Source organism: Euprymna scolopes, chromosome 14 (assembly GCF_053919585.1).
Source record: "Euprymna scolopes isolate OS-2025 chromosome 14, ASM5391958v1, whole genome shotgun sequence".
Lineage (NCBI taxonomy): Eukaryota > Metazoa > Mollusca > Cephalopoda > Sepiida > Sepiolidae > Euprymna > Euprymna scolopes.
The window spans coordinates 65,703,213-65,728,223 of record NC_136495.1 but is presented as its reverse complement, the minus strand read 5'-3'; the positions used below and the strand labels follow the sequence as shown (position 1 = coordinate 65,728,223).

The 25,011-nt window shown below is 32.9% G+C and overlaps 1 pseudogene; it reads right to left on the bottom strand.

Moving 5' to 3' along the window:
- Positions 1-23,795: 23,795 nt before the first annotated feature.
- On the bottom strand, positions 23,796-23,933 carry LOC145293478 (U2 spliceosomal RNA; annotated as a pseudogene).
- Positions 23,934-25,011: the final 1,078 nt, after the last annotated feature.

Here is a 25,011-nt window from a genome sequence, read left to right as displayed (position 1 = left end):
TACAGGGTATGTGGTGGTCAAGAAAAGAAAAACATTAAAAAAAAAGAAAGAAAAAAGGAAAGTCGGTAACTACATTGCCCTAAAACATCTATTTTTTTATAACGCAAATGGGTCACAAATACATCTATCTTTTTATAACGCAAATGGGTCACAAATACGTAAGTATATTAAAATGTTTTTTTTTTCTAATAATTTCACAATTGTAGTTTATAGAAAATATCTTTGATTTAACCCAACGGTATTTTTTACAAATAATAGTAAAAAAAAAAAAAGTTACCTTGCTTATTAGTCGGAAAACTACCTATTTGCGTACAATGATAATACGACATTGTTTATTCAAACGCGAATAGGTCACAAATAACGTAGGTGAACGATAATGATTTCTTATTCGAAAAACTACTTATTTATGGTCATATTAAATGAATCTTTATAAAATGCAAGTGCATGCAATAACGTTGGTAAACGATAATTTTTAATATAATAATTTCGCAATTGTATTTTCTAGAAAATAATTTTGCGCTTAAAACGCAAGTAAGTTCCAAATATCGTACTTAAGATCAAAGTGTAGTATCTGTTCTTCAGATGCTGCACTTCTATTTCTTGTTCTCTTTCGGTGGAGGAGAAATCCTTTACGACTGAGACAATTTTTATTTTTGTACTTTTTCTCCACGTTAAAAAACGACCCTGGTGTCTAACTCTGTCCCGTGGGGAGGCATAGTAAATAGGTACAATGCCTTCCTACGGGACAGAGTTAGACACCAGGGTCGTTTTTTAACATGGAGAAAAGGATCAAAAGAAAATTGTCTAAGAAATTGATGTGTAGCATGTGAAGAACAGATACTACACTTTGATCTTGAACCGATGGCCAAATTCCAAATATCTTAGGTAAACCACAATGTTATTTTTTTATTATTATTTTTTTAATTTCGCAACTGTATTTTTTATAAAATAATTTTGTGCTTATGCAGGAAGATTACCTCCACGGTCATTTTTAGAAAAAAAATACTCATAATTTTGTCATCTGTATTATTTAAAAAACAATTTTGTCCTAAAACGTAAACATGTCCCAAAAACCAAAAATGCTGTAATTTAAGAAGTAATTACGCAATTATTTTTTTATAAAATAATTTTGTGTATATGCACGTAGATTACCCCCACGGTCATTTGTATAAAAATAGTCATATAAATATTTATAATACCCAACGAGCAATTATATTGGTTAAGTATTATTAATTAATATTATTGCTGGTTGGCAATAATCGAAGAACAACTTAATTGTGGGCAATCGCGCTGCGATATTTGTTGTAAGCATAATATTTCCCTTTAAAAATTAACTAAAGTTTTGTGTCTAATAATAAAAATAACAGTGTATAAGATTATAAATAAAAAAAACAGACAACACTAGTTCTGTGGATATTGTTTTTAATGAAAGGAAATGTCTATACACTTCTATGGGTATTTTTATGTTTCAAATAAAAAAAAATGTGTGTAATCTTGTTTTAAAAGATGCGTCTATGTCGCTCTGTCGCTCTTTTCCTCAAACACTCTCTCTCCCTCTCTCTGTTTGCCTGTCTCTTTCTCTACGAAAATGTTTTTTTTTTAAATAATTTCGCAACTGTATTTTCTATAAAATAATTTTGTACTTATGGAGGTAGATTATCCCCACGGCAATTTTTGTAAAAAAAAAAAAAAAATCATAATTTCACAACTGTATTTTCTAGAAAATAATATTGATCCTAAAATACAAATTAATATTAGTATTACTGGAATTAAACGTAAGCAAATAGGGTGAATACCGTTATATCTATTTGCTAATATTTTCTCCTCTGAAGAGATGGTAGGCATCGACACCCTATAGGCTAAGGAGATAATATCGTAGGTAACCCAAAATACTGTATTTTATAAAACAATTTCGCAACTATTTTCTATAAAATAATTTTGTGCGTATACACGTAGATTAAACTCACGGTCATTTGTATAAAAATAGTCATATAGATATTAACCAAGCATATAGATATTAACCAAGCAATTATAATAATAATCGAAAAACAACTTAATTGCGGACAATCGCACTGCGATATTCGTTGTAAGCATATTATTTCCCCTTAAAAATTAACTAAAGTTCGGTGTCTAATAATACAAATAACAGTGTATAAGATTATAAATAAAAACAGACAACAACAGTTCTGTCCGTATTGTTTATAAGGAAAGGATAGATCTATGAAATTCTATGTGTATTGTTTATAAGTAAAGAAAATGTTATGTCTAAAGTAAATATAAAGTGTGTAATCTTGTTCAAAAAGGTGTTTCTTTCTCTCGCTCTCTCTCTCTCTCTCTCTCTCTCTGACTCTGTCTCTTTCTCGCTGTCTCTTCTCTCTGTCTGTCTTTATCTCGCTCTCTATCTGCATCTCTATTTGTCTACGTGTCTATGTCTGTGTGTCTGTCTCTCTCTAGATATATTACTGTGACTGTCTCAATATATGTATCAGTATATCTGCCTATAAGTCTACCCTACGGAGTCTGTGTATCTTTATGTGTGCGCGTGTATTTGTTTACAAAATCTGTCGTTCACCTGCTAATCTAGAAAACCTCGAATATCGTGAGTACGTCTTAGTAATTTTTTTTTTACCGAAAAATAAGTTTAATAGATAACAAATATAGAAATTATGTAATATAGTATGAGGGAAAATGTAACAGAAATGAAACCGGTTGTTTTTATCGGCCAGGTTTTGTGATAGCTTGTGTGTTCGTTTATTCAATAAGGTATCTATTGTCGAATAAGCGGGTTGAGAGGTAGCAACTAATGAGAATTGATGGAAATATATAGGGGAGAACTTACTATTTTGTGTAAGAGAAATAAGCAGTTACTGCTTTCTATCTATAATACAGTTAAGAAGGGTGATTGGAGAACATAGTTAGAATGTGTATATATCTTCCGGGTGTAGACTGGTTGTAGAAGTACTGTAGATGGAGAAAGAAAGATAAAAACTACTTTCACTGTATATGATAGCGATCGTCATGATGCGTCTCCGTGGATGCAATGTAGGTTTTAATCTAACGAATAAACGTGTATTAGAATAGATAGTTGATATTAGTTTAGACATAATAACTTTGTATGTGGTATTTGTTGTTGTAACCCTACGGTGTTTTGGTCCAGAGGGGGAAAGCTACGTTTCTTTTATTATATAAAAGGGATAAAACTGTCATTCAATCTTTAAAAAAATGGAATCGCCCGATCATCAAATACAGGATTCAAACAAGCCAGCAGGTATATATATATATATATATATATATATATATATATATATATATATATATATATATATATATATATATATATATATAACTACTTATTTTACTCACATAAATTTATATACGAAAGTAAAGGTTTATATATATATATATATATATATATATATATATATATATTTATATTTTGAAACTCTCTGGACTTTGCAGGCTTGTATCTTGTTTTGGGTGATCGGGCAATTTTCAGGTGAATTTATATATATATATGTATATATATATATATATAATGAATTTATATATATATATATATATGTATATATGTATATATATATATGTATATATATAAATTAATCTAACATCCATTTTTTAAAGATGGAATTGCCAGATAGTTGAAGACAAGATGCAAGCCAGCAAGGTCCACTAAGTTTTATAATTTTTTATATTTGAGTCCATAATTAATCACGCTCTTGTCCCCCGCTTCACAGCTACTAAACTTCTGTTTGAGCAAGAATATAGGTTTAGGCAAGCCCGTTTTACAACAGATATTCTAACTGAAATCTCTGAACTTATATACCATGCACTGGAAAATGCAGGGAAGGTAAGGCAGTAGCCCTAGATATATCTAAATCTTTGAACAAATCATGGCACGATTGTCTTCTCATTAAACTAAGACCCTATAGACGAATAATTGACATAAGTTAATCCTTTTTAAATAAGAAACCAGATTGTCCCGGTGGTCGTACGTTAAAACAATATAGTACCTCGAGTGTACCTTGGGGGCGATCTTTGGCTCTTTATTATTCCTAGTATTCATAAATGATCTTCCTGATAAAATTGTTTCGGAAATAGATATATTTTCTTACGACACTACGCTCTATAACAGACATGATTGGAAGGCGAATGAACACACATGCATCAAAGGCAATGGAGGAAACCTTAGAGGAAAACCTTTAGTGGAATGGGGACAATAATGGATGGTCACATTCAATGCTGCCAAGACTAAGCTTATCTCCTTTAATAACTACAAGAAACCTGCTCAACCACTAATAGCCATGGCTTACGATACATTACCTGAAAGTACTTCATTCAATCTTCTCGAATTAACGTTCACGGGGAGGATGGGTTGAAACAGATACATTGAGAGCATTGCCAAAGCTGCTGGAAAGAAGGTAGGCTCCCTCTACCATGCTAGAAAGTTACTTACGCCTGAGAGTATCATGTACTTCTACATACCCATGTATGGAGTATTGTTGCCATATTGGAGCTGGTGTATCTCTCTCTTAGACAGTGTCAAATAAAAAAAAAACGTCGCTAACCTAATGTTGTACCCCTCTGCCTATTTTACAAGTATTTTACTGATAGGTGCTCCGACGAACTACAAATCTTTGTCTCTCATCGACGAAAATACTTGCGCCAAATTGGACACGTAGTAAAATCCTATGCCTACACAGTAGAAATCCATAGATGTAAGAAAGCTTTTAACTCTAATAAGTTCTTTCCTTCGTCTCGGGCTGTACTGATATGCAGAAGTTCAAATGCAATGCAAAGAGGTATCTTGCTGCTCAACTTCCTTCATACTATCCTTGAAAATTATATGTCCCAGATTGTAGGCTCCTACATCAAAGTTGCACTGTACCTTGTTTTGGAATGAAAATGAAATAAAAATAAATATAGATATACTCTATTACATATTTTCAGTTAGACTTTATTTGAATCCGCTATAATGTATTCTATTATAATTAATCACCCGGCATTTTATACGTGTATTTTCACATATAATAGAATGTTGATAACATAGTATAATTAACTATTATTAAAAACGTTGATTTTTAATACTGTATTCATTTGTAATAATGCATATTCTTTTATGTGTCATGTATAAATTGCGCTTGAGTATTTGTGGTTATTAACGATTATGTTTTCCGATTACAGACAATTGTGGTTCCAATTATCCAAACTTGATCATTTGTACGAATGCGAAAATTACGAAAAACTATTCAGTGTTCTCGAAATTGACTGAATACATTGATTTCAGGCGGAATATCATTTGCAATTGAATTAATTGAAAAACTTGTTCAAAAATGATCGAAAGAAAAGAAACCGCCATGATTGTTTTGGAAATCCGACGGGAAAAACATGAAAGAATCATGCTTTCTTGTTATTATTGTTGTATATTCTTAATCATTTAAATCTGTATTAAAATTTCTCAAGTTATGGAATCCAACTTAATGCTGACATAGAATTTATCTGCTAATGTAATCTGATTGAAATATTAAATTGAATTTCGAATTCGGATAATCAGTTTTATTTGCATATATTTTTTTGTTTAAATACATTAATGAATGCACGCTTAATTTTAGATTAATGACAATGGTTCTTTATTTTTTCGGATACATATACATATAAATGTACACATATATCTATGTACCTATTAAGTTTGGTCTTTGCTCGTTCTGAAACTGATATTAAAAGCCACCTTTCCACTTACAAATTATCAAAACGAACGTTGAGCATCAAGATACCTGTTTACATTACACTCGAACTTCTGCATGTCAGTACAGTCCGGGACAAACAGAACCGGAAGTGAATTCCAAAGTCTGTTATATATATATATATATATATATATATATATATATATATATATATTGATCCTAAATAAAGCATAAACACACACACTCACACACTCCCCCCCACACACACACACACACACACATATATATATATATATATATATATATATATATAAATAAATAATCTAAAAAACAAAATGTAAACAAAAAATAAAGAATGCAGTTTGAATTCCAAGAAAAAAAAAGAAACTAAATTTAACCTATCGCAGACATAACATCTACATAATCCGACTTCTAAAATGTTTATAATTATAAAAATGAATTCATCAACAATATAAAGATGAAAAAAATAAGAAGAGAGAGAAAGCCTTAACTTAAATTGTTAAATAGAAAGAGAGTTTGCACTTTCATAAACCGCTTTCTCAAAAGTCTTCAATTATAAAAGAGTATTTAACTATACAACGATGAAAAAAGAAAACCTTAACTATTTTTTAAATAAGAAACGGGGATCCTCAGCTACCTACCATGTAGCTTTTTCGGATATTTAATATATATATATATATATATATATATATATATATATATACATATATATATACACAGCGAAATATCATTTCCAGGAAATATTGTTGCAGTGGGGAGAAGTGTCTGCTTATTTTACGTTAAATGTTAACTTTACGTCACATCATCACTCTTGGGGTTTATAAAATAAAAGCAGACCATACCTTTTTGTATCTTCTTCACATCTCTTGCCATGTCGTCGAGTGGTTCCTATCCCGATGTCAGCTCTTGGAACAAGAGCTCTCTCATGCATAACAATAAACGAAAGTCTCATTTCTCTGGACAATTCGAACTTTATTCGTTTCGCGGTAGAAATCGTGTCCGTGTTCTCTGCCTATCCTCAGAAGGAGGGTGGGTTTTTATCTATCGATTCATCTGCTACATCGCTACTTCCTGCTGCTTCCACGAGAAGTCTCCCTTTCTGACGACTGTGTCTGTCGGACTCGAACTGTCAACTCTAAACTAGAATTTAAGGCTAACTGCCTGATTAACAAATGTACCATGTGCGTTTTTATATATTTTAGCGGGAGAGGAGAGATTTGGGTTCCATCGTCACTGGCACGTCAGTATGCACCCAAAGCTCGTCCTTGTCAAGGGTATTCCAGTGTTAAGTCTGATTCACCGAGTTTAATTTAGTTTGATTCCTTGATCCCGTCTACATTGGAAAGCCTGTTTAACTTCTGTCGTCGTGTGGCCCATTCCTTTTGGGACGTTAAGCAAGGCCCCCTAATCGTCTTCGAAAACTCCGGCTCGTGATATCTTGTTCACAGATTCCTGGTATGATGAACACGAATAACAAAACTCACGCAGACAAGAAAGAAAAACTGTCAAAAGTCGATAGTAGAATTCCAAACTTTTATTTTAAATTTGTTTTGTACAGCTGCAAGAATAATAGTTGTAACTAAAAATTACGTATTATCCGTTTTTTTTTCATCCAAATAAAGTTTGAAATTAACCCTCATGTAAACATGTCTCCGTTTTAGAAGCAGAAATACAAAACCTAAACATTTTTTTAGAAAGAACAGAAAATAGAAGAGAAAAATGAAAGCCAACAATTTTTTTCCGTAAAAATTGAACAAACAACGAATATGTCATTAACTGTTTATTCATCATTTTCTGCACTGAATGATGAGAAAGTACGGACGACCTCTAAGGATGTAAACATGCCATTGCTTGCAAATCTAATTAGCTTAAACTTGGCCACTGGTAATTAAAGGTCTCAATCATCCGTTGTTGAAAAATGAATGTAGAACGAGTCTTTTACATGATAACACGTCCTTACATAAGAGCGTATTGAATACACGCATATTTAAACTTTGTCTAATATAAAATCATACTTATTGTAAAAAATCACACCAATCCCTCTCATTGGTCAATATATTACGATTAAAAGAATGGGTTAGAATATCGATGTCTCAGTAGTTACAGGCGTGCACTATAACCTTGAATATATAAAGCTCGAATTCAGTTCGGTTCACTGAAATATTTGCACTTGGAGTATTGGTAACCTTCACATATCCCCTGGAAATCATTAGGAAATCAATGTCATTTATCATAATCATGTGATGCATGTTAAATAAATGCATTCAAGAATATTGTTAATATATATATATATATGCATATATATGAAGTATATATATGTATATGTGTGTGTGTGTGTGTGTGTGTGTGTGTGCAGTGTACCAGATACACAGGTATTAAAACATTGTCTTATATAAAAAAATACTTATTGGTAAAACTCAAACCAAGTGCTCCCATTAGACAATATAGTACTGAGTATTATATATAGGTTAGGATAAATGTTTTAATATTCGGTTCGTAGTTATGATGGTATCTAAACATTTGACACGTTTCTAAAGAGAAACTCTAGCAATAGTAAAAAGTATAATCTTTGTTCGTGGCTTCCTGAAATTAAATGTTCAAATATTTTAATATTCTTTAGTTTATTAAACTACTAGACTAGTTCAAACGTAAAATATACACATGGTATGCGTTTTTATTCAAAGCATCTTACTAAAATTTCGAATTTATGAACATCTCTTACAATTTATTACCAGAAAACTTTAATGAAAAAACGATCAAATTGAAAACAATAATGGAAGAAGAATATAAAATGTATTTACTTTTTATTGCCACTCTTTGAGATTGAACTGTCAACCCGAAAAGAAAAGCATTAAGAACCGATTGCTCGCATGAATCTTATTTGTTGTGCCTCTCATAAGTTTCAATCCTCCGTACGGGATAATGAGGGACACGAGTTTCCATTCTTTATTTACTTAAAAAGTTATGTCTTCCTCCTAAGACTATGCACACAATGTTTATGTTGTATTAAAACCACAAATTAGTAATAAAGAGAATATTGTAGCGATTACACATATATACATACATAGTAATTGGAGATATTTATAAGAATTCCATCACTAGTATGCCATCATACCAAAAATGATTTTGCCTGCATTTGCCTATTAAAAGTATTATTGAGAATGACGTATTATTGAGAATGACGGTGGCTAAGTAGTTATAGATGCGCACTGATAACATAATTATGTCAAGTTCGAATTCAGTTCGGTTCACCGAAATATTTTCACTTAGAATGTTGATAATCGTAACACATCCCCTGGAAAAATATTGGGAAGTCAAGATCAACCAATACAATCATTTAGTGCATATTAAATGAATGCATTAAAGAATATTCTTAAAATTATATATATATATATATATATATATATATATATATATATATATATATATATATATATATATATAGAGAGAGAGAGAGAGAGAGAGAGCGAGACAGACCAGACAGACAGAAAGCTTTGAGAAAGAGTTTACTAATGAAGGCAAAAGCAAACTAAAAAAACAAAAACAAATATAAATATTGCTATTTATATATTAATCCCAAGCAAAGAAATACTTCAGTACATTCACTGACGATAGCAGAGCTTACAATTAATAATAGTAAGAACCAAGCTGTAAAAAGAAGTTTACAATTAGTTTTTATTATTCGGCAGAATATTCCAAAACTAATGTATTAGGTAATCCTTAATCCGCGTTTCAATGAATGCTAATCCTTCTTATCTTATAGGAATAATAGATATTAGCATTTCTATGTATTTGTCGGTTACTTCATAAGGTGAAATATATATATATATATATATATATATATATATATATATATATATATATATATATATAATATTTTACGACTAAAACTCATAAAATATATTATGAGTTCTAGTCGTAAAATATAAAATATATAAAAAATCTAAATATGGAAACAATTCATACGAAATATTTGAAGGATATATATATATATATATATATATATATACATGCATATATATATACATGCATATATATATATAGATGAATATATATATATACATGCATATATATACATGCATATATATATAAATATATATATATATACACGCATATATGTATATATATATATATATATATATATATATATATATATATATATATATATATATTTATATAACATTATTGGCCAAATAGACCGAGAAATAAGATCGTCGCATCTCATGGGTTGATACTTTTCTTTGACTATTTCTTTTATTACACCTTTTAAATATTCATAAACACTTGTTTAACCGTGACTTAGTCTACTGAGTGTAAATATCTCCTATTGACTTAAGGTAAAATTTGAAAGCAACAGTTCAATTAGCATGTTATTACTCAACAAATGTATCACAAAACAATAACGAGTTTTCTTTAGATACGTTCGTTCAGCATGCTGGTTACGGCTGAAAACTTATTTGAAAATAGGGTGTGATAGATCGATCAATGAACAACAGAGATATGATCGTTTGTAAAATATTTCTTCAACCAATAACAAATGCGATTTTAAACTTAAATATAAATAGTGCCACAATAAGAGCGTCTCATATAAATGGTAAGGCGCATGTAAGCAACCTTTCAGGTAAGCGTTATATGAAACTTTATTATCATAGGACATTTTATCGAGATGCTTGAACGCACCTGATAAATAAAATATACAAAAAGCTATTAAAATATAAAACGTTTACAAGATAGTTGTTAGGAAGGTGGGGAATGTGAGATTAAAAATTTGCATTGTTTTTTCTTTTACATTGTTTAAATTTTTTTGCGCCTGGCTTGTTCAGTTCTTCAATGTTGATATCCACATTATGAGCGAACGCAGCAGACTTTCAAACGCAAATGATCATTCTTTTCAAAAGTTTAAACTTGACTTGGAGGTTGACAAAATGTCCAGCTGTCGATTTTGATTTCAATGCTAACAAAACATTAGTTTGATAAATGTATTGACACTTTGAAACGAGAAAGTTCTGAAGCAGCCGCTAGTCGCTCAAAACTGACAGCTCTCAAACAACGAATTTTGTGACTTCAGTAAAAATATATTGTTCGATAAATTAGCAGTCTTGCTGGCGGCCACTTTGTAGTTTACGTATACAAGATAACAACTTTGAAACATCTTCATCATGACTCGAATCATATAAACTTAAAAACAATCTTTTACAAATATTATGCACATGCGCTATATACTTCCTCTTCATAAACCATATTTGTGATATTTTAAAGTAATAATAATTCCTTTTTGTTTGACAGTTTTTACGTATTGGCTGTTATTGTTAGATAAGAAGGGATGTCCCATTCTCATATAAGTAAAAGGGCAGACTAGATAAATGAAAATGATATCAGGAAAAGGCTAGGATTGAACCCTGAAGGCAAGTGTTAAAGGTAATGGGTAATTTGAACCTTAGGAATTCAGTCCATTGTTTATTCCATTCGAAATAACGAAATATTATTTATGGCTGAAAAAAGTCGTTTGTCCATTCTTTTAGAAATCTGGGTGTTAAATATGTCAGTTAATAGAATGGACAATGCGAGATAAACATATTGTTTAAAAATAGGTTAGATATTAAATAATTAGAATTGGATATTCTTTGTTTGCCAAAAGTGTGTTTGTAAGTCCACGTGAAAGTTAGTCACAGTGGGAACCACACTTCTGATGTCATGAGCAAAAGAGATTTACCAATATATTGAATTGGGGTTCGAAGTTAGAGTCGGTTAGAGTAGAGAGTTAGTTAGAGCCAGTTAGGAGGAAAGAGAGGAGAGAGGTTAGAGAGATGATGATGCCCTTAGAAGCGAAGGGGGAGAGAGGAGACTATGTAATCGAAAAGGCATCCTCATTCACCGGTCTGATTAATAAAGAAACATCATATTATATTTTCTAACTGTTGTCTTCGTGTTGTGTTTTCACAAGGTTCATCTTAAATGAACATTGTGTAACCCCTTCCAAGTAATGTGTCCCCATCATCATCAATAATGTATCTCCCAATCCTCTGTGTTAACAAGAACTCTTGTATAAATGTCCCAGCTTCGTATTAATATTATGATATATCTAAGAATCATCCCAGTCTGTTAATAATGTTTCCCCAAGAATTGTCTCAGTAGTCGCCATGATGTAAATATATATAAATGTCGCTAACATCCCCTGTTTGAGTCCCCCGTTATGTGTAACCTGTTATACACGTCCTGATATGAATGCCCCCATATGCAACATAATCTCATTCTTGATGGTTGCTTTTGATAACATTTAGAAATCTGCTAACAAGACGAGATAAAACTCAATGCTTTGAAACCATCAGACTAATGCATTTTTACCTACCGGTTTCATATTTTTACCATAAAATTTTATTGGAGAGATATCAGATAGCGCCGTGCGTAACTGGCCTGAAGCCAGGTTGCGAAAAAATACTTCTTTGCGACCCTCTTCTCAGCTCTTTTAAGAAAGAAGATAGTAACTTTCCGCTGGTGGGGAACGTTTTTATAACAAATTGAATGGGGGTATGATCCCGCACAGTCGGGGGATTCTATTTATAAACGATTCTACTAGGAATTGACTAATCGAATTAATTCACATTCTGCTACCAACCAATCAGAAACCAGAATTGATCCTTTTCTGTAGCAACTTCGCATAGGTTTTCTTCGTGTCAACGCGGGGAGAATCTTTTGTTCTGTGGCTTCCAACTCAAGAACTGTCTACTGAGAACCAGTCACCTCCAGGACGTGTGTAGAACAACTAACCATCGAAAACTGTTCTGTCTACTGAGAACCACTCAGCTCCAGGATTCGTATAGAACATCTAACCATCGGAAACTGTTCTAAAAATAAACATGGCTTACAACTCTAGACAAATGAACCTTCCTCTATTAGAATAAATATCCACAAAACTATCGTCTATCTTGAACGTTAGAGAGCTTCCTCAATCCCAGCAGCCTAACTTTGGAAAGTTAGCTCAATAATCACTACAATGTTGATAGATCAAAAAAAAAAAAAAAAAAAAAAAAACTAATGGATCATTTACAAAAAATGTTACTCATCATCTTTATAATCTTGTGACGAGAGAGCAAGTAAAATATCACAATTTTGTTGCGAAGTGGATATGTATTCGACACGACAAACTTGTTGAGGTAATTCCCGTGTTAATCCAAATAGTTGATAGATAACAAATATGCCATTCTCTTTCTTCTTTTTTAATGACTAGCGAAGGGTACCCGGCGTTGCCTGGGTGTTTGGAGGTGTGTGTGGAAACTCCGGGGTGGGGTGGGGGTTATAAATGTTTTGGTATGTAAGTATGAGGATGTAACCCGAACCGTTGAGGCAAAGTTGTAAATTAAAGTGTGAAAAAAAACCCAAACCTTCGACGTTAACCATTGACCCATCGCGAGATTGATTATTTAATTACTTGGATTTGGCAGGTGCCCGTTTTAATGAGTTAATGAGGTCGAGTTTGACTGCGGGATTTTTATTTTCTTAAGAAGTTATACGAAAAAGACTAACCCACATGCGGCGCGCGACAAATGTTGAATATTTATCTTCCCGAAATCGAGAAAATTAAATAGACAGGCGTGCTTCGTTGTTAACTGTGAGATATTACGATTTATATGTGATATAAAAAGGTTTAAAAAGTTGTGAACCGACCGACCGCTTCTCTGAAAAAAGCCTTTTGTAGACATACAGACAAAGCGAACACACATACATACATACATACATACATACATTTTTGCTTTTATATTTATAGATTACGACTAATGTTTTATGTAGGTATGATTATATACATAGTATAGAAATACGTCAAGAAACTCGTATGAAAATATTGTAGATGTTATGACTAGGGATAGCACAACAGCATGTTCTTTTCATTGTTTTTACTCTCGACTGTGTATCTGTTTATATCTTATATGCTTTTATATAGAGTGATGTGGTTCTCAGTTGATTAACTGTGTCTAACTGTGTCCGATATACACTGGAGAGTAAACCAATGAATGGAATATTCTGTTGTCATAGCCCTAGTTCGGATCATGTATTTTCTAACACTATGTTGATGGGAGTATTTAGATATATATATTTTTCATTTCAACGAAGGTGATGCAATAATATCACGAGGTCTACCTTCGCCCCCGACCGCCACAGCATTTTCTAAACCAAGGAAGAAACCAGTTATTTTCTATGCATGACATGCGTTTTTGATCGAAATGATCCGATTGTGTAGATTTTTATAACTGATTAATTTTTATATCAGAGGCTTACAAAAGAGACCTACTTTACATAACAAAGATGTTGTTAATGTTGTTGTTAATGTTGATGTTAAGTTGTTAATGTTGTTAATGTTGTTAATCTTTATGTTAATGTAGATGTTAATGCTAATTTTGATGTTAATGTAAAGTTGTTAATGTAAAGTTGTTAGTTTAAGCCAGTATTCGTTTCAACAAAAACCATATCCTTTAAATTAATTTTTTTTAACTCAATTAGGAATGTTTATATATTAGTTTTAAGCATAAAACATGATTTATAGACTTGTGATTATGATTTTTAGTCATTTATATATATATATATATGATATATATATATATATATATATATATATATATATATATATATATATATATAACTAGAAAAAGTACCCGTCGTTGACTGGGTTCAAAAACAGCCTACAGTAAATGAAGTCTGATTTATGAAAGTATAATAGGTTATGAAAAGGAAGGGTTGTAAAGCGATAGCTTTAAATTAAGGGATATCAAAACCAAAGCAAAATATGATGAAAGTAAAAATAAAATAGATAAACCTCATAATTTATTATACTATACCTGTTCACACTGAAACATTTATCACAATATTCCGTGGATCTATATTAAAAAAAACTTGTTAAACTTGGTGACATATTTCCATTCTATGGAGGTCAGATGCAAACGAACACCCCATAATTTTATTATACAATATTTCTTCAAACTGAAACATAATTCGACACTAGCGCACAGGTCCATGTATTTGGTGACTTTAATGTTCACCACAAAAACTGGCTTGGATTCTCTACTCACACAGAGGCAGCGGGCAGCACAACACATAGTTTTGCTATATCTCACTCCCTATCACAAATGGTTACGTTTCCAACCCGTTTCCCTGACCAGCAAGAACAACAAGCATCACTTCTAGATCTGTTTCTGACTACAGTTCCCGAGGATTGTACAACAAATGCTGACGGCCCACTCGGAAACGCTGACCATGCAGTGATAATGGTAGAAATCGCCCTAAATTCTAGACCCCAAACTGAAGAGCCAGTGCTCAAAACAACAAGATATTATAAAAAGGCTTACTGGGAAGCAATCAGAGATCTTATCAGAGATGCCCCATGGGGAAATATTTTTTCTCTTCCTGCTGAACAGTGCGTAAATGAGACCACTGAATGGTTCAAAACAGCAATGGAAGCACATGTTCCCATGCGGAAATTTTATAGCAAGCCCCACACTCCCCAATGGTTTACTTCGACTTGCGCAACTGCCATTGCTCAAAGGCAGCATGCATACCGCAGATTTAACCGACATAAGTCCAGTTCAAACAAACACAAGTACATAGAAGCTAGAAATAACGTTAAGAAAGAAATAGCGACAGCCAAGAGAGAATTTACTGAAAACACTAAAAAACGCATCGAAGCACAAAAATTAGGAAATCGTGACTTCTGAAAAATCTACAACAGTGTAGTAAATAATGGGCAATCAACAATTCCCCCGCTAACCAACAATCACGAGGTTCTTTTCTCAGCAACCGACAAAGCTAATATGCTTGCCAGCCGGTTTGCCTCGAACTCCACATTATACCCTTCCAACCACCCCCTGCCTGACTTTCCTTTGCGGACAGACGCCACGCTAGACGATCTAAAAATCATCCCTGCTCAGGTACATGCTATCATAAAAAATCTTGACACTTCAAAAGCATGTGGACCTGATCTCATCCCAGCTGTGCTATTAAAAAAGTGCTCAGCCGAATAAGCTCCAGTTCTCTCCAAATCTTCAACAAATGCCTTAATGAATGGGCTGGTGCGTCTACTACTAGACTCTCGCTCCTAGACAAGGACTGGTGCGTCTACTACTAGTATCTCGCTCCTAGACAAGGTTAAAAAAAGAGTCGCCAATCTGATAGGCTCTGAATTGGAATCTAAGCTTCAGCCTCTGTCCCATCGACGAAACGTTGCATCCCTCTGATTGTTCTACTAGTATTTTTAATGGTGAATGTTCTAACGAACTGCAGACACTTGTGCCCCCAGACGCAGACACCCTCGACAAACCCGACAGGCAGCTAAATCCCACCCCCACACAGTAGAGATCCCTACATGTAAAAGATCTTTCTACTCCAGTAGTTTCTTCCCCAGAACCGCTAGACTCTGGAATTCCATTCCAGGTTCCTGCTTCCCTAACTGTACTGACATGTAGAAGTTCAAGTGCAACGTGAACCGACATCTTGCTGCCCAAATCCCTACATAGTGCCCCAGTAGTTGCTGACCCTAATAGTAGCCCCCCTACACCAAAGTGGGATTGTGCCTTGTTTGGGGTGAAAATATAATTAAAAATTTTTTTTTTTTAAATTATCAAAGTATACTTACGCAGATAGATATGAAAAGTGTTTATTAAAGTTTGTGCCTAATTCTATTCTATGGACGCCAGGCGCGAACACAGACTCCAAAATTTTATTATACCATCCTTATTTAAGTTAAATCATACTTATCAAAGTATTCTTATGTACATCTATATCAAAAACACTTGTAAACGTTTATTTTTTTAATTTTTAATTTTTTTTATTTCCATACTTTGTGGACCAGGCGCGAACGCAGACCCCACAATTTTAAAGAACCACCGTTCTGCCAGATCAAACATACCCATTCCTGTCTCTCAATAATCTTCTATCATTATATGTAATCAGTATTTTTAAATAGTTAACCATATATGAGCCTATTCTGACCAGACACACACACACATGCAGCTATATATATATATATATATATATATATATATATATATATATATATATATTATATATATATATATATATATTATATATATATATATATGTATATATATATATGTAATTTATATATATATCGTTTATATATCTATATATTAATTTGCTTGTACGTACGGTGTCACGTCATCATCATCGCAAACATTAATTAATGAAACGCGTCATAATCATCGCAAACATTAATTAATGTGAATTATCTCCCTTTATTGTTAAATCTTTATCAGTTACAAATCAGTAACCCCTTTTATTTCCCAAAAGTTCCCGAACAAAAACAAAAAATAATAATAACTGTCTATTTATGGTTCCGGATTATTTTAAAGGCAATTATGCATAGAAGGTATCGTTCCACAGTTTAAATAGTATTTTACTTACATTTTTAACGATGTCTTCTGTTTATTATTGTAGGAACGTTTATTCTATTTTATTCAGTAATAAATATATTTTTTACATTTAACGTTACGAGTTCGTTTTTTTTTGTTTACTGTGCCACTTTATGTTTTTTATTTACTTTTTATTTACACAACAAAAAATATGTTTCGAAATAAATGTTACAAAAGTCAAGAATGACTTTATTAAATAAATAACCAAAGTCACCATTCGCAAATACACTGAGTAACATAGTCAAAACATATTTTACGTCTTGTTCTGTTTTGCTTTTGTTTTACGGCATATCAATCTTTTTTCGTGTTATTTAATGCCGAATCGAGTAATTTTGTAACATTTATACATCTTCACGTTGTTTACATAGTTATTATTTATGTTTTGTCTGTTTTATTTGCTTCTTTTACAGGCATTCATCATCTTCTAATGCCCACCGACAGAGCTTCGTGCTTGGTGCCGGCCTCCCCCCTTCAGGGAGAGATAATCCCCAACCCCAGCTTCAGGGAGGAAGGTGCCTGGAGGCTTCTCCTCTCCCCCAAAGAAAAAAGTCACCTCCTCCTGGCCTCTTCGCCCCCCCCCACCCTTGGGGGACACCGGCTCCCTCCTTTGGGGGGAGAAACTGCCAAGTTCCCCCCTTTCGGGTGAGAAAATGCCAGGCTTCCCCTTTTGGTGGGGGGATGGTGGCGTGGCTTCGTTATAAAGATGGCCGGCCAGCTGAAAAAATGACGTCATCGCCGACGTCCCAACAAGCAAGATATGTGGAACTCTTAGACTGTCAATAATCAACAGTAATTTTTGCAGACAGTTGAAAATTGGATTGAAATAAAGACCGCGATGATTTATACTCATACTCATCTAATATTAATAATAAAAAATAATAATAAAAACACAAGTTGTTTGTTTAAGTATTATAAGCAATTGAATATTTCGTTGTATTATAGATTTTAAAGATTAGAATGCGTTCTTTAATTACTTATAAATTACATTTTAAAAAAGTGAAGGAACACGATTTGATTTGTAGTAAACTTGAAGTTTATTTAATATAATTAAATGAAAATTATGCATGTAAGATTATGAATATTTGAAGCAGAACACAAGCAAAACATTTGATATGAGTTAAGACAATAAACAAATATTTAAATTAAACTATTTTTTTAATCAAAATGAATTTTTTAAAATCAAAATGAATGTAGGTTTGTATTACTGTACACATAGATTCGAAAAAGTTGTCAAAAACAAATATATAACAAATAAGTTTTAAAAAGGCAAGATATATATATGGATATATTTTTCGTATTTTTATTGTTACGTCAGAGCAAAGCGAACAGTCAATCTCTCTACTTACTCTCTATATATCGCTATCTCTCTCTTTCTTAAAAATCTAATGAACCAGATAACCCCCTCTCTCTGTGAATGATGTGGCATGGCAGACACTTGGCTGAGGGAAATGGGACAGAGGTTGGGTGTGAATATCGCCGTAGCGAGCGGAAATACGTCGTCATGGCAACCAGACAGTGAACATTCGTGGCGGGAAATAAAAATAAACAGTTGGCGAAAAGAAGCGAGACAGCCCGGTATATCAAACAGTCGCTCCGTGAATCGGACTTCATCGAAGATTCAGATTTGGATCAGTTAAACTGCGGATTATTAGTCAAATACAATCGTATTGTCGATTAACCTCAACATTTAATCTGGCTGAGATTTGAATTAATTAAATTGCGGATTATCATTCCAAATACAATCGTATTGTCGATTGAATTCTTCTTTGGAACTAAGATTCGAGGAAGAGATAAACTTTCGCCATCTCAACTTTTTTTTTCTTGGATATTGTGTTTGCGAACTTTTAATCCGTGTTTACCCTAACGGATAAAAACAGATAAGTTTGGCCTATCTCATGCCAATATCTTTTCCTTTCCACAAACTTTTATACATATTGTACTGTATTTTGCATGTCGCATACATCTGACAAACATCCCCAGAAATACGTCTGTCTCACTCATTCTTTTTATCGGAACTTTTTCTTCTTCCTTTGTATATAAACATCTTTCTTGAATTCTAACTTTCATTGAGTGTTCGTTTCGTCATTTTTGCTCTGTTGTTCCGTTCTCCTTATTGATTTGTTTCGCTGGTTAATCCGACATCTGACGATTAACCGAAGATAATTATGAGATGTTGGATATGAAATAAAATAAATTCTTATGTCGCGATCTGACTGCCAATCAATTCGGTCATCCATTAACCGGGTCATGACATTATTCAATGTAACATGTTTATTCAGCTAGAAAACCATACAGTGTTTACCGATGTATTGGAAAATTATAGATGACGCCTGACTCCCTCTTTAACACGGTAAGTTTGGGAAAAGGTGTTATAAATAAAAAACTGGATAAAATACTGTTAAAAACTCGCTCAATATATGTTACCGTGACATAGCTTGACATATATTCGGCGGATTTTTAATAGTATTTTTTCTAGTTTTTTTTTATTTATACCATCTTTTCCCGTACTTACCGTGTTAAAGAGGGAGTGAGGCGCCATCTTGAATTTTCCAATACATCGGTAAACAGTGTATGGTTTTTGAGCTGAATAAACATGTTATATTGAATAAAAACACGAAAAATATATCCAGTATGGTAGAAAAGTAACTTATCTTACCTTTGATAACATTTATTTGTTATATATTTGTCTTTTTACAACTTCTTCGAATCTATGTGTACAGTAATACAAACCGTTTTTCGAGCTGAATATATATGTTACATTGAATAAAAACACGAAAAATATATCCAGTTTGGTAGAAAAGTAAATTATCTTGCCTTTGATAACATTTATTCGTTATATATATATTTTTGACAACTTTTTCGAATCTATGTGTACAGTAATACAAACCCGAAATGAACTTAAGACCACGAGTGAACGCGCGTTTTTTTTTTAGTTTTGTTTCATATATATATATATATATATATATATATATATATATATATATATATATATATATATATATATATATATATAAGTATTTTTAAATTTTATCTTTCTAGCTTTAAAAAAAAGTTTTAAAATTTTATCAGCCGGCATTATTTATTTTTAAATATTGAAAAATTTCAGGAAAATTAATTTTTGCTAGATTTTCAAAACATGTGTGTCAACAGCTTAAAAAATCGTCACTTCAAAAAAACATTTTTTAAAGAAGACGGTAGTGAACGTGTGCGTGTGTGCGCGTGTGCTGGGTGGACAGCGTTTGTTTTCGCGTTGTGTGTACGTGTGTGCGGCTAGCGCCAGAATGGCGGACGTGGTGTCGGAGGTTGGATTGTGATGTCTGGTGTAAGTTTCGTATTTTTGTAATTTGTAAATGGTAAGTTAGGAAAAAATTAAACCCTTCCAAGATAGACAATAAATAAGACCATAATATTTTATGGTAAAGTATAGAGCGTAGGAACCATAGTTTTTTAGGAGATGTGATTATCGGATTAACCAATCAGAAATCGTCTGTGGCACACACATCTCTGTTTTTATAGATATATAGATAGATGTATATATACTAGCAGTGAAGCCCGGCTTTGCTCGGGCCCCATGTTCTGTTCATAACTTTATGTGCATATATATATATATATATATATATATATATATATATATATTTAAAAGTTGGACTCGTGTCCGGGTAACCTACATCTTAAATTTCAAGTGTTTTGACAAAAAATTGGTGAAGGGGTTTGGTAGAGGTTGCAAAGATCAACTGTTAAAACTTTGATATCTTGGCAGCGAAATTTTTGCACAAAAACTGATTAAAAAGCTTGCCACATGTCGTAATAATTTGATAGAGACCGCAAAGGTAAACTTGTTTGAACTTTGATCTTAGCAGCCAAATTATCAGTCAAAAACCAATTACAAAGCTTGTCCTATGTCTGAATACACTTTATGGAACATTTCAATCGTTTAGAATAAAAATTGGCTGTGTAATCTGGTAGAAACCACAAAAGTCAATTTTCTTTTAAACTTTGACCCCCATTTTGACCCCTTAACATTAATTGCTTTGGGCTAAAATCGAATTAAAATGTTTGATCCGTGTCCAAGTAACCTACATCTAAAATTTAAAGTATTCAGACCAAAAATTAGCGGAGGAGTTTGTTAGAGTTTTCAAGATTCAAATCGTTAAACTTTGGCCAATGGATAGCCAAATTTCTGGCCGAAAACTGATTGAAAAGATTTTCCCGAATGCCAATACCCATTATGTCATATGTCGAGTCTGTAGACTTAAAATTGTCAGAGTAGTTTTGTAGGAAAATGTACACTCACACACACACCCACACACACCCACCCACACACACACACGGACATTTAAACTTTTATTGATATATAGATATCGTGTAAAGATTTAGATACAGGTAAGAGATTCTGTGGCCATTCCTGTTAACGAGGTATGAAAGTGCTACCTTGGCTTAGCAATCTTTTGGGATTTCACGTCAATACAAATTATTCCTGCCATTTAAAGAATTCCCAAAGATTCCTGGTCACGTATCTCTCAAAAGCATCACCTTTACACATGAGTGAACGAAGCGTTTCCTCGAGAAGCAATTTCCCCACGTATTCATCAACACCTGTTTATTTTCAACTACCGTATCTCGCGCGTGGTAATGGAGAATGGTTCGGCACATAAATAGCGTTAAAACAGGTGCGTCGAAAGTTTAGTAATTTTTTTTGTATTTAGAATGTATTTTTTCTTACTTTTGAAATTCCTACGTGGTGTGTCGATCCGCTGGAAATTTTTCTTGAAAAAAGGCTGCGCCGTTCTAATCACGTAGAAGCTTCAATATGCAGTTTTGGACTGTTATGAAAGTTAATGAATCGTAGAAAAAGCGAAATAGAAACAGATAAACTGTTCATATTTCGTTTTCAAAAAATATATGTATACATCGGTACACGCACATACACAAACATATATATATATATATATATATATATATATATATCGTTATATCTATTTATTCCTTTCTCACTATATATATATATATATATATATATATATATATATATATATAGTAAGTTATAAAAATATATATGCAATTAAGCTACACAGAATATTCCGCGTTTCATCCACGCTAAGATTCGTCAGGCTTATGCGAATAGTTGTGTTTGTCTCGCGTTTTTATATATGCACCTTCTATTGAGTTTTTAGTTAGCCAATCAGATTTCTAGTTTCAACCGCTACCTTCTTAATCAGTCAATGGGCAGGCACTTACCGAACAAAGGCCCAGTTGAACTTGGATTCACCCCTTACGTTGTGCTCGCTTTTTTAACAGGAAGCGTAGATATTTAGTGATTTGATCTATTTTAAACCTTAGTGTAATTAAATGTGTGTGTACCTAACTCTATCTATGTATTGAGTACTGTCGAAGTAAATACTTACAGTTTACGCATAAAATAATACTTTCGTATATAAATTAATGTGATTAAATGAAGTAATCATATCTCTCTCTCTCTCTCTCTCTCTCTCTCTATATATATATATATATATATATATATATATATATATTGTTGAAAGAGTGCAAAGAAACACACACGAACGCACATACCCATATACATATAATTACATATTCATTTTTACATTTTTATGGCTTTAAAAATAGAGGAATTGAGTCAATGTATGTCCTTTAAATTAAATTCTAATTAGCGTAATTTTTATCCCACAAAAAAGATATAAATTTTACCGTGCATAATTCATATTTATACGAATGCTTTGATTTTTCAAATATCATTTTTTCTTCTCTATTTTTTACTTCCATCTTAGATATCTTTCATCAAATATTGCTACATGCACTTATATAACTCGTCCATTCGCTACTTCATCACTACGTAAACTGATATTTTCCTTCATGTCAAAGTATCCAATGTAACTGCAATAGGAAAACAATGAAAAACCATGCGAAACACAATCGGAAGGTTTAAGGAAGTTCATTGGAATTGAATTTGGAATGGGTAACGAGGAGTATCGCAAACATGTAAGGCAAAGAAAAACACTCCATTACAATGACGTATCGATAGCATTTGGGTGATAAAATACGTGATAATATCTGGGATATCACGGCGTAGATGTCATCAAATCAATAGAAATTTAAGCTAAGCTAACATGGAGTGCCTGTGAATGAAGAATAACACGCGTAAAAATTAATTATTATTATAAGAATTATATTATAAGAAAAAAACTGATAAATTGATTACCTTCAAGGCCTATGCTTAAAAAGTGTCCGTCGAACTCAGCTAAAGAACTAGAAAACAAATAACCGTCTACAAAATACGTTCCACGAATGATGAAAGAATAAAAAAAAGTAGTACTGGAAAATATGGAAAAAATGGTTTTCATATAAAAAAAAAGAAATTATTTTATAAAATATGACTGCAAGTACAACGATAGCCATTAGTCGCGTGCTCTCGTGTAATGAATGAATGCGTGAATGTAGGATTGACATGAAATTCTTAAAGATAAACTAAAATGACCGAAAAATGGGCTGAAATGACTTAAATAAAAAGTAAATGACTTAGAATGACTTTAATGAACTTAAGGATGAATTGAATGACCTTAGGAATGACTTGAATGCTTAAAAATAACTGGAATCCTTCAAAAACAACTTGAATGATCTGAAGCATCACTTTAATGGCTTTGAAACTGACTGGTTGTAAAGTGGGTGGCCATTTTACATTAAATAAATACAAAAAAGTGATCCCTCACTTTATACCACAAAGTTACAAACATAAATACAGCATGTAGTAAGAACAGATACTACACTTTGATCTTGGCCAAAATGCCAAGAAAAGGGTATTTATTTGCTCCCCCATCGAGCAAATTAGGCACAAGGCTGAGTTTTAATGTAATAGTGAAGGGGAAATGGGGACCAACTATCCGGGGAGTAGGGTAGCTGGATAGTGACAATTGGTATGAAGGGTTGCCCCTGCATTGACCAAGGTCTTATATGTGGGATAAACTCACATATGGTATTTGCTTGCAGTATCTGTAGAACACATACTACACTTTAATCTTGGTCAAAAGGCCAAGAAAAGGGTATTTATTTACTCCCCCACAGAGCAAATTAGGCACAAGGCCGATTTTTAATGTGAGGAGTGAAGGGGAAATAAGGACTAGCTCCCCGGGGAGTAGAGGAGCTGGATAGTGACAATTAGTTTGAAGGGTTGCCCCTACATTGACCACGGTCTTATTTGTGGGGTTTCCCCCACATATGGTCTTTATTGCAGTATCTGCCGGAAGAGATACTACACTTTGATCTTGGCCAAAAGGCCAAGAAAAGTGTATTTATTTGCTCCCCCACAGAGCAAATTAGGCACAGGGCCGATTTTTAATGTTTCCCCCACATATGGTCTTTGTCTGCCGGAACAGATACTACACTTTAATCTTGGCGAAAAGGCCAAGAAAAGGGTATTTATTTTCTCCCCCACCGAGCAAATTAGGCACAAGGCCGATTTTTAATGTGAGGAGTGAAGGGGAAATGGGGATCAACTCCTCGCAGAGTAGGGAGCTGGATAGTGACAATTGGTAAGAAGGGTTGCCCCTACATTGACCAAGGTCTTATATGTGGGATAAACCCGAAAAAAAAAAAAAACGAACTATATTAAAACAATGTACACGAACTTTTGAATAGTGTAAATATTATAAATGTAGAATGAAGAAAGAGGTCAAACGGTAAATACAATGCTAAGTTATACAGAAAATAAGCCCTAAAGACTACCAATAAGGCATTAATTCATCAATTATGTAGTTCAGTGGAAAATATTCAACCATCTGTAATTTGGACATGCAGTTAAAGTTTACACACACGGCTTAGACACAATATATGGCTATGAAACGTATATTATCTGTCTTAGATGTAGTGTCACAAACTGA